Source organism: Lipotes vexillifer, unplaced genomic scaffold, assembly GCF_000442215.2.
Source record: "Lipotes vexillifer unplaced genomic scaffold, Lipotes_vexillifer_v1.1 scaffold1088, whole genome shotgun sequence".
Lineage (NCBI taxonomy): Eukaryota > Metazoa > Chordata > Mammalia > Artiodactyla > Lipotidae > Lipotes > Lipotes vexillifer.
Genome location: NW_006779738.1, coordinates 2,328,606 through 2,340,594, shown reverse-complemented (window position 1 = coordinate 2,340,594; position 11,989 = coordinate 2,328,606). Strand labels below are relative to the sequence as shown.

Here is an 11,989-nt window from a genome sequence, read left to right as displayed (position 1 = left end):
GAATGATGGAAACAGAGAATCATCTTTCGGCAACCATCATGAAGGTGACTGATTTCACAGAGTTCTCAACAGATCCTAAACTGATGAGTGAAGGTTTGATGAAGAACAGGATACTGGTATATTCCTGGAATACTATTCAATTATCAGTGGTGGAATGACATGATGCACTGAGGACAAAAGCACATCGTTTTTGTGGTATACCTGGCAAGAATAACTGACGATGAGAAAAATTCGATCTACAGAATTTAAGGTGTGTATTTCTTAAAACTCTAAAGGACATGAAATACAGGGAAAACTGGGAGTTTCAAACTGAAGCAGTCTGAAGAGACGTGATAATCAAATGCAATGTGTATTCCTGGATTGAGCATAGGTCAGAAAGGAAAAAGAGACATTAGGAGAGTTGGTGAAATTTAAAAGGGGCCTGAGAATAGGATGGTAGTATCATACCAATGCTGATTTCCTGATTTAGACGGGTGAATGCAGAATAGGTAGAATAGTGTCCTTTTTTGTTGGGGATTTACATCCCGGAGTATTTAGGGATGACAGGACATCGTGTCTTCAGCTTGCTCTCAAAAAGTCTGAAGATAATAAGAACGGATACAAATATCTGCATACATACATAGATTATATGAATTCTTTGTACTGTAAATTTGAAATTACATGAAAATAATTTTTAAATAGTGTATATTTATTGGGCATGTGCATATTTTTCCTATGAATTGCTCATTTATGTTCTTTACCTGTCTGAGCTACTAATTTTTTTTAAACTGGATTATAAAAGTTCTTGCATATTAAAAAAAAAAGAAATCAACCCTTTCCCCCAAACACAAAAATCTTCTCTGGATGGTACATATATTTCTTAGTTTTCTTCCTAAAATTTAAGTCACTTTGGGGGATGGAACTACAAATTATTTATAAGTAAATTTTAGACCCACATCTATTAACCAGAGAGATACCTACATATTCACAGAGGAGTGTCTGCATATTCCTGGAAACTTAAATAACTCACAAAAGACATTTTAACTAGAATGTTCATCATCAGCAAAAAGGTAAGAGAGAAGTATATTGGGAAAGACATTTATTAAGTGCCTCCTCTATTTAAAACATTATTCTATGTGCCAAAAAAGCAAAGGCACTTTTAACACAAAGGTAGCCAATTTATTTTGCCCTCAAAAGAGGTTAAACTTATTTGTAATCTTGCTAGTGAGATCAGAAAACCTTATTCAAGGGACTTCCCTGGTGGCGCAGTGGTTAAGAACCTGCCTGCCAATGCAGGGGACCCGGGTTCGAGCCCTGGTCTGGGAAGATCCCACATGCCACGGAGCAACTAAGCCCGTGTGCCACAACTACTGAAGCCCGTGCGCCATAACTACTGAAGCCCGCACGCCTAGAGCCCATGCTCTGCAACAAGAGAAGCCACTGCAATGAGAAGCCTGTGCACTGCAATGAAGAGTACCCCCCGCTCGCCGCAACTAGAGAAAACCTGAGCGCGGCAACAAAGACCCAACACAGCCAAAATTAAATAAATAAATAAATAAATAAATTTTTTTTAAAAAAACCTTATTCAAATGAATCTGCATTAGCGTAACATCATTCTCAGAACATACCTTGCTTATTTATAATATTTAAACTTTAATAATCTGGAAATTAGTGGTGCAGCCAGTTCAAAAATCAGAAGCACAAAGAAAAACCATCAACTGGCATTGTTATGATTTATATCTGGCCATGCGGACTTGCGGTTTGTGTCTTGGTTCACTGGCTCTCCGGATACAAACCATCTCCTATTTGTTACATATTTCAGAATGGCTGTTGTCTACTTGAACTGCTCAATATACAAATTTGCACAATCTCTGGCTTCGGAACCAGAGAGACTGCAATTCATGTACTTAATAACTATCTGTCTTTGAGTATGTCACCCCACCAGTTTGGTTTTTGGCTTCTTCTCTGTAGACTGATCTTGCAGGATGCTTGCAAGTTTTAAATTAAATTAGGTAGCATATTTAGAATCTTTAGGAGACTGACAGGTCCTGAGTAAACACTTGGCAAACATTAGATTAAACCACATGAAATTGCTATTTTTCATAAATCAAAAAAAGGTCAAATATTGGCAATTTTATATTCGGTTCAATCTCATACTGATTTTCTCCATTTCTTTCAAGCAGCTGGGAAACAACAGACCAACACCCAAGAAAACATCAAAGTCCTGTTCCACAATCTGCTCAGACTCTGCTCCTGCTCTATCGCCCATGAGCAAGACACAGCTCTGCACCACCAATCACTCTGTAGCTCACAGGACTCCACCTATGTATATTTCCTCCTGTGGCCAGAGGACTAGGCCTCACACAGAGATCTGGACCCCTTATACCACTAACGTAGCTATGGCTATTTTCCCACTTGATGGCTGTGTGGGCCACCAACCAAGCTTTTGTTCAGTTTTATATTCTCAAGAATATGACCTTGGGAATTCCCTGGCAGTCCAGTGGTTGGGGCTCCACGCTTTCACAAGCTGTGTCACCAAAAAGAAAAAAAAAGAAAATGACCTTGAAAGAAGCCATCAAAAGGAAACAGTAACCTCCAATAGTTTAAAACTCTATCCATTCTTTGTCTAGTGACCAAAAGAAATTGACCCATGGAATACTTAGGTAATAAATATTCTAAGTCACAGAATTCACTCTAATTTCAGAGCCCTCATGTATTAACCCCTTTGGTAACCAATGCTACAATACTCATTGCCATGATATATACTGGCTTTGCTTGTCCCAAATGGATACAATCATTCTGTAAAGGTGAAAGTTTCACACGGCATTTCAGTGATTTGTATCTGTCTTCTCTCCTGGATTGAGCAGCTTAAGGCAGAAATAGCATCTTATTTATCTTTGGATGTCCTGGTCTTAGAATTGCACCTACATATAGGAGGAATTCAGGAATCATTTATTGAACCAAAAAACTCAGGCATTAGTTAAGCCCTGCTAAATGATATTTCTCTTAAGATAAAAGTTATTTATATTTCAAAAACACCTTATATTGGGAGGCATCTTATATATTGAGAATTCAAAAGCATGAGCTCTGGAATCAGAGTATCTGGGTTCAAACGCCACGTCTGTAACATACTAGCTAGGTGACCTTTGGGACATGGTCTTTAACTTCTCTGAGCCTAGCTTCACATTTTTAAAGTGGGGTTGATAACAGTAATATAATAAACATATAATATGTATTTATATATATCATAAATATATAATATAAACATATAATAAAGTTGTGACCTTGTTATACATAAAATGTCATATGCTGATAAATCTAAAATGTGCTTTATAACTTCTCAGATGACCAAATTTTTACAGTGAAAAAAAGTCCACATAGTTTCATAAAGAATAAGTTGTGACAAGCACCCACTACTAGATTATTTCTCTTAACAAAGAGCTATGTTCCGGCAATACACTTTGCTGACAAGAAGTGGACTATACAGATCGCCAGCCATCTATCTGATCCAAACTGTGCCAAAACGGTTCTTTCTCCTAAAAATTCAAAGCTGAAATGCTAATCAAATTGTTAGTAGAGCAAGGTGATACAGCCTGTGTTAGCCATTTTCTGGCATGCGTAGTGAGAAGGAGAGAAAACCGGTCTATAACGAGAGAGAGGAAGAGCGATAAAAAGAAAAGAACAGACATGCACAGAAAAAAAGGGACACATGTGAGACTGTGTCCTTTGAGTAACTGAGAGAACCGCTAGCCTTAGTTCCTGTTAGCTTTCCAAAACTTAAATCTCTCCTCAAACCTGACTGGACTTTCTGCTCGTGGGTATTCAGTATCCATAAAGTAAATTCTCTTTTCTGCTTTCAATAATCTGAGGTGGTTTCTATTACCTGTAACCAAAAGAGCCTTAATTAAAACCCATCAGAAACGTATCTAAGAAGACATAAAATGTAATTGCAATTCTACAAACATTTACTGAACATCCACAATGTCCTGGGATATTTAGGACTTAGATCCTATTTATACAAATATTAAACCAATTCCAGTTTAAAATTTTAAGCTAAATTGTCACAATATACAAAATCCTAGAAGATCAATAAGGAATAATGAAATATGGACCTACAAAGTAAAAAAACAGATTTCTTATGGCAATTCAAACTTTATTATTTAATACAGAAATATTTGTAATGAATGTTTAAGATGTGAAAGAAACATCATAATAAAGCATTCTTGAGATTACTGCCAACTGTAAAACTCCCAACACCACTGACCCTGCTTCTTCCACAGAGGAAACCATTATTCTGTACATTTTGGTTACCCTTCCCATGGAAAAACCAGGTTTTTAAAAAAGCTATTCAAGGTCATCAGGTCACTATTACAGCATTAGTAGCATCAGAAGACAGCAGTAAAAAAACCACCTTTGGTTCTCAATTTTTAAAATCAACTTATAAGCCTTTACTATATAGGTCTGGCCCTACACTCTTATCAGCTTATTAAAAATATATTTATACTTTAAAAAGTTTCTGTTTTCAACAGACTTTTCTCCTTTTTCCACTCATATTTTTCAAAACTTAGAAGTATCTTACCAAATTAGAAGAAAAAAAATAGAGCATTAACCAGGAAGAAAGCAGGAATAGGAAATTCCCTGGCAGTCCAACAGTTAGGACTGGGTGCTTTCACTGTCAGGGACCCGGTTTGATCCCTGGTCGGGGAGGTAAGTTCCCGCAAGCCTGGAGGCACAGCCCAAAAGAAAAAAAAAAAAAAGCAGGAATAATAACTGTTCAATAAAATACTAAGTGAATGAATGAATCAATCAATCAATCAAACCAAATCAAAAGTGGCTCAGTGCCCAGAATATACAAAAAGACAAAATAGTTTTCCTGTCTTCAAAAAGTCATTATCCAGTTGAAGAAAATGAGCAAACAAAACCAAATCAATGTTTAAAGATAAAAGAACTTTCCCCCAAGAAGTTCAAATTAATCTATTTATTTATTCACTTACTTGTTTTTTTTATATTCCATTTATAAGTGATAATATGCAGTATTTGTCTTTGTCTGGCTTATCTGATTTAGCATAATGCCCTCCAATGCCCTCCAAGTTCAGCCATGTTGTCAAAAAGAATTTTTTTTAAAGTAATTCTTCAAGGTCTGTGACACTGAGAACACTTAATTGGACACATTTAATACTGTATATTCCAGCTAGCATGATTTGGATTGGGGCTGGGGAGTTGCCAAAGCCTTTATAATTAAAATCTCAGAAACCACAAAACTAATTTGATCCACAATTCTTAAAGATTGCAATACGAAAAAATTAACGCCTAGTCTATTAATCTACTAACTATTCTTTTCTTACTGAACTGAATACTTATTGAATAATTTATCTAAGTTCTTGTTAACCATAGTATATATATTTCATTATAATACAAAGTTAGATACTTGAAACTGCTCTAGGAAAACAGTAAATTTAAAGAATGAAATCATAATAATATATGGTCCTTGCCTCCTATGGAGTCCCAATTTGTATTATAACTATCACTAAAACTGGAAAGAACCTTCCAATACATCTCATCAAAAGAATTCTTTTATTACAGGTTATTAGTCTACAACACAAGATAAACAATGATATTAACATAAGTGAGACTTTTAAAATACCTTATATTTAATGTGTGACTATTTTAGGGATTTTTTTGTTTTGTTTTGGGTCTTTCTCCTGATCATCATCCCAGCATCTTTCAAGTTTTTAATGGCGGCATCAAATGGCTTTACTTGGTTGGCTACTTCTGCCATGTAGCACCTAGAGAAACAATTTTCTCTAGGTGTAGAGAAATAGGTGTAGAGATATATACTTAGGTCAAAACTGTATCTCCTGCCTCTCCACATGCACCTAGTCTTACTACTAGATCACACTGGTAGTCTTCTGGGTCACCAGAAGTTATCATTACACTAGAGCCAATATCCAATAGTTCCTCCCACGTTTTAAGAAATGAGTATTTCTCCTTCCCCACAGCACAGCTATTTAAAGTAAATGAACACGAGGTATCATTAGTGAAGGCAGGTAGAAGGGGGTCACACTACATACAGGGATATATACAACAGGCCCTCCAGCATACTCGATCTTGCCTTTTTTCAATGGGCTCTGAGGCTCTTGCCTTCTTTCAACAGACTCAGTCTCAAGGATATATATAACAGGATAGCTTACATCAGATTTTCATTATTAAACCTGGATTTTTAAAAAATCTATACCAAGCGACTTACTAGGTTGCTTATCAACCTAGGGATCCCAGGTAGATCAGAACATTCTCAGAATTTCATTATCAAACCCACCTTGCCATCTTTTATGATGACCATGCCCACCTTGCCACCAGCTATAAACTCTGCCAACTTATGATTCTCTGACTCCACTGAAGTCATGAAACATATTTCAATGGCATTCCCTTCCATAAAGCAGTCCCAGCTGGAAAGAAAAGCCAATAAAGACCTTAAATTCTAGCATTTCCCTTGCTAATCCATTTTCCCCAAGAAAATATTAAAGAGAGAATCCACTGGACTGTGATTATCCCGGTGACATGATAAATTCCAAGTGGTGTAGGGAAGATTCACTGAGCACACAAAATATAAGAAGTCTTTTATTTCCCTTAAAAAGATGGACTTCCCTGGTGGCGCAGTGGTTAAGAATCTGCCTGCCAGTGCAAGGGTCATGGGTTCGAGCCCTGGTTTGGGAAGATCCCACATGCCACGGAGCAACTAAGCCCGTGCGCCGCAACTACTGAGCCTGCGCTCTGGAGCCTGCGAGCCACAACTACTGAGCCCACGTGCCACAACTACAGAAGCCCGCACGCCATCTTCAAGGTCTGTGACACTGAGAACACTTAATTGGACACATTTAATACTGTATATTCCAGCTAGCATGATTTGGATTGGGGCTGGGGAGTTGCCAAAGCCTTTATAATTAAAATCTCAGAAACCACAAAACTAATTTGATCCACAATTCTTAAAGATTGCAATACGAAAAAATTAACGCCTAGTCTATTAATCTACTAACTATTCTTTTCTTACTGAACTGAATACTTATTGAATAATTTATCTAAGTTCTTGTTAACCATAGTATATATATTTCATTATAATACAAAGTTAGATACTTGAAACTGCTCTAGGAAAACAGTAAATTTAAAGAATGAAATCATAATAATATATGGTCCTTGCCTCCTATGGAGTCCCAATTTGTATTATAACTATCACTAAAACTGGAAAGAACCTTCCAATACATCTCATCAAAAGAATTCTTTTATTACAGGTTATTAGTCTACAACACAAGATAAACAATGATATTAACATAAGTGAGACTTTTAAAATACCTTATATTTAATGTGTGACTATTTTAGGGATTTTTTTGTTTTGTTTTGGGTCTTTCTCCTGATCATCATCCCAGCATCTTTCAAGTTTTTAATGGCGGCATCAAATGGCTTTACTTGGTTGGCTACTTCTGCCATGTAGCACCTAGAGAAACAATTTTCTCTAGGTGTAGAGAAATAGGTGTAGAGATATATACTTAGGTCAAAACTGTATCTCCTGCCTCTCCACATGCACCTAGTCTTACTACTAGATCACACTGGTAGTCTTCTGGGTCACCAGAAGTTATCATTACACTAGAGCCAATATCCAATAGTTCCTCCCACGTTTTAAGAAATGAGTATTTCTCCTTCCCCACAGCACAGCTATTTAAAGTAAATGAACACGAGGTATCATTAGTGAAGGCAGGTAGAAGGGGGTCACACTACATACAGGGATATATACAACAGGCCCTCCAGCATACTCGATCTTGCCTTTTTTCAATGGGCTCTGAGGCTCTTGCCTTCTTTCAACAGACTCAGTCTCAAGGATATATATAACAGGATAGCTTACATCAGATTTTCATTATTAAACCTGGATTTTTAAAAAATCTATACCAAGCGACTTACTAGGTTGCTTATCAACCTAGGGATCCCAGGTAGATCAGAACATTCTCAGAATTTCATTATCAAACCCACCTTGCCATCTTTTATGATGACCATGCCCACCTTGCCACCAGCTATAAACTCTGCCAACTTATGATTCTCTGACTCCACTGAAGTCATGAAACATATTTCAATGGCATTCCCTTCCATAAAGCAGTCCCAGCTGGAAAGAAAAGCCAATAAAGACCTTAAATTCTAGCATTTCCCTTGCTAATCCATTTTCCCCAAGAAAATATTAAAGAGAGAATCCACTGGACTGTGATTATCCCGGTGACATGATAAATTCCAAGTGGTGGAGGGAAGATTCACTGAGCACACAAAATATAAGAAGTCTTTTATTTCCCTTAAAAAGATGGACTTCCCTGGTGGCGCAGTGGTTAAGAATCTGCCTGCCAGTGCAAGGGTCATGGGTTCGAGCCCTGGTTTGGGAAGATCCCACATGCCACGGAGCAACTAAGCCCGTGCGCCGCAACTACTGAGCCTGCGCTCTGGAGCCTGCGAGCCACAACTACTGAGCCCACGTGCCACAACTACAGAAGCCCGCACGCCAAGAGCCCATGCTCCGCAACAAGAGAAGCCACCGCAATGAGAAGCCCGTGCACTGCAACGAAGAGTAGCTCCCGCTCGCCGCAACTAGAGAAAGCCCGTGTGCAGCAACAAAGACCCAACGCAGCCAAAAACAAATTTAATTAATTAATTTTAAAAAATAATAAAGTAGGCTTTTCTAATACCATTTCTTATGTTGATATACATGAGCCTGTGTGTCCTATGAATGTCCTGAGAGAAAAGTAGCAGGTGCACAACACACAGTTGACAATAGTGTCATCACCTGTTCACTCACTTTCAGCATATTGTGTTAGGTGTGCTCACACATGTAAATTCTACAGATTACATTATGCTTGTTTACATGAATTTGTGGATTATGTTATAAACTAGAAAAGAGGTTTTTAAAGTGTGTCCCCAGGAACAACGGCATCAACATCACCTGGGAACTTGTTAGAAATTCAAATTCTCAGGCCCCACTCCAGGCATCCTGAATTATAAACTCTGGGGGAGGGAATCAGCAATCTGTGTTTTACCAAGTCTTCCAGAGAACTCTGATGCACCCCACAATTTGAAAACCAATGACCTAGAGGTTACTTCTCTAGGAACCTGTAACAGATATATTCAGCAACTTAACAGACTCTCTGCTTGGTTTCCTAACCAATATAGTATGGGGTATTATGGTAGGAACAGCCAAAGTAAAAGCAATTTGGGGAATTATGGCTACCATTTAAAGACCTGAGAGATGACAGAATGGTGATTATGAAAAAAATACATAACATACATACAGAATGAAATAATGCAATGAAAGCAAACTCATTTAAAATAATATAATATCGGGACTTCCCTGGTGGTCCAGAGGTTAAGACTCCACACTTTCAATGCAGGGGGTGCAGGTTCGATCCTGGTCAGGGAACTAAGATTCTATATGCCGCGTGGCACAGCCAAAAAATTTTTAAATAAAAATAAATAAATAAATAAAAATAATATAATATAGAAAAGTGGCTTAAAAAGGTTCTAGCAAAGAAATCAGAATCTGAGATTAAACTATCAATACAAAAAGTAAAAACTAAGAAAAGTGAAAGCTAAAACTTCTCTACAGAAAAGAGTTATTAATACAGCAGGCCTGACTGCTATTTTTGGCCTACTTGCAAGGTTGGCCCTTGGATGGCATCTGGGAAGTTATGGGAACTTGAATTTCGGGAGGGTTCCCACAATTAATTGGTAAGAGTGGCTCACTGCGCCTAAACTGTATATACAAATAATACAGTTTATGCTGAACATCCGCTTTGATTCCCAGAGTTGAGAATTTGGGTATGTGCCCGTTGTGGGGCTTCTATGTGACTAGCCCCCAGTAAAAACCCTGGGTGCTGTGTCTCTAACAAGCTTGCCTGTTGGCAACAGTTGCGAAGTGTTGTCACAATTCATTTCTAGAAGAATTAAGCATGCCCTGTGTGACTACTGAGCAAAGACTCTGGAAGTTTGCACCTGGTTTCCCCAAGACTTCACCCCAAGCATCTTTTCCTTTTGCTGATTACGCTTGGTATCCTTTTTGCTGTAAAAAGGCACAGCCTAAGTGCAACTATACACCGAGTCCTGCGAGTTCTCTCAGCCAATTACCAAACCTGGGGGGGGGGGCCTTAAGGACTCCTGACACACTCTCTTACTTCAAACATGAGCTCTTTGACAGCCACATAAAAGGGTTAAAAACACCGACAAGCCCACCAAATCTGACGTTTATACTATTCTTACCTGATCCATTAATAAAAGAAAAGATTTTAATATTATTTAATTTCCGTTTTCTTATTCTTTTTAACATATCTAGTAAGTGTAACTTGAATTACATGCTCAGTCCTTGGCCAGTAAAAGGCGGGGCATCTATACTGACAGTCCATTAAGGGAAAGTGGTATGCTGTGGCCAAATGAAGGATGACCACTAAAATCACGCTCTTCGGCAAACACAAAATTTACTTCAAGAATATTGGGAAAGCACCTCAAGGAGGGCAGTCGTGACCTCTCAAAGTTCAAACTAAGTTACAAAAAGCCCTGAGTAACTTCTAGTTGTTGGTTTATATGTTAAGACATAAAAACAGAAAAAAACAAAGTGGTTTCAAACGTGAGCCCAAAATAAAAAGTCACAAACTCTACAGGTTGAAGGGATGACTTGCCATCATACTACTTCTCACCAAGGCAACTCTACACAGCATGCCACCAGGTGAGCAGCGTTATTATTTAACTCAGTGGTCGGCAACTCTAGGGAGGCTGCGTAATATCTAACAAAAATCTATTCTTTATACCATTTACAAGACCAAGGAGAAATGCTAGAAATATTAGAGATAGACAAATGAAGAGAAAGTAATGTATTACTAATCCTGTTAGGTATCAATATTATCAATAATGGAATAATTTTCAGGCACCAAAATGGTCTTTAAAACTTTCCTATTTGGGGTAAAATACTGGCCTAGGGATATATACCATGATTCAGGAAAGTGGGGAATCTAGTATGGAATAAAGACAAATATTGAAATACTAGAATTTAGTGGCATATTTGGAGGAATTAAAATCATCAAAAACACAATCACTATGTAAAGCATAATGGTGCCTAATAATGGTCGGCCCTTAACACTGCGACATCATATGAAACTGTTTACAGCCTTGACTTTACCTATTCATATCCTCAACAGATGAAGTTTGTTACATGGTCTAGTAAACCCAAGACCTTACTTTAGCACTGCACTGATTTTATCCCTCACGGCTGCCTCTAATTCATAGAAGGTAATATTTTCCTCTAGATTACTCCAGAGAACACAACCAGCTAAAGGCAACCTTCTGTTTGGTAGACTTTGGGATAACAGTTTGTAAATTTAGTCAATACAAAAATTAGTTCCATGGGTGTGTCAGACTTTGGAAGCACAAGTAGGTGAACCCAGGTGCAGTGAACAATGGATGAAGACTACTTTATATACAGGCCTATATAGTCATCCTGGAAGTCATAAAAGTGTTTCTGCAGGTCTCTGAAGACCCGGCAATTAACGACAGAATTTTTAGAGATTATATGTCCAAATACAATAAAGCTTGTGCTTTCAACCGACCCAGAAAAGTCTAAGAATTGCTACTGCAGAACGGCTTTTCATAAAGGTTACCTAATTAAAATGGGAGAAAGGAAGAGAACAAGAAAGCTTTGAAATTAATCAGATTTAACCAGACATGGAAATATTTACTACCTTAGATATCTTTTAATATTATTACAAAATAATACCTTTGACACCACATCTTTCAAGGCACACTCATTTCTTTTTTGTTGCTGCTCTTGTTTTGGTTTTTTGGGGGTAATATAGTCATTTTTTAAAATTTAATTTAATTTATTTATTATTTATCCAGCAGGTTATTATTAGTTATCTACTTTATACATATTAGTGTATACATGTCAATCCCAATCTCCCAATTCATCCCCCCACCACGACCCCCCCCCCCCCACTCT

At 37.6% G+C, this 11,989-nt stretch overlaps 1 protein-coding gene across 2 annotated transcripts in view; it reads right to left on the bottom strand.

The window, feature by feature from the left end:
- ARID4B (AT-rich interaction domain 4B) overlaps positions 1-11,989 on the bottom strand; it is a 128,571-nt gene that overhangs the window by 87,552 nt on the left and 29,030 nt on the right. The gene's annotated exons all lie outside the window — the stretch shown is intronic.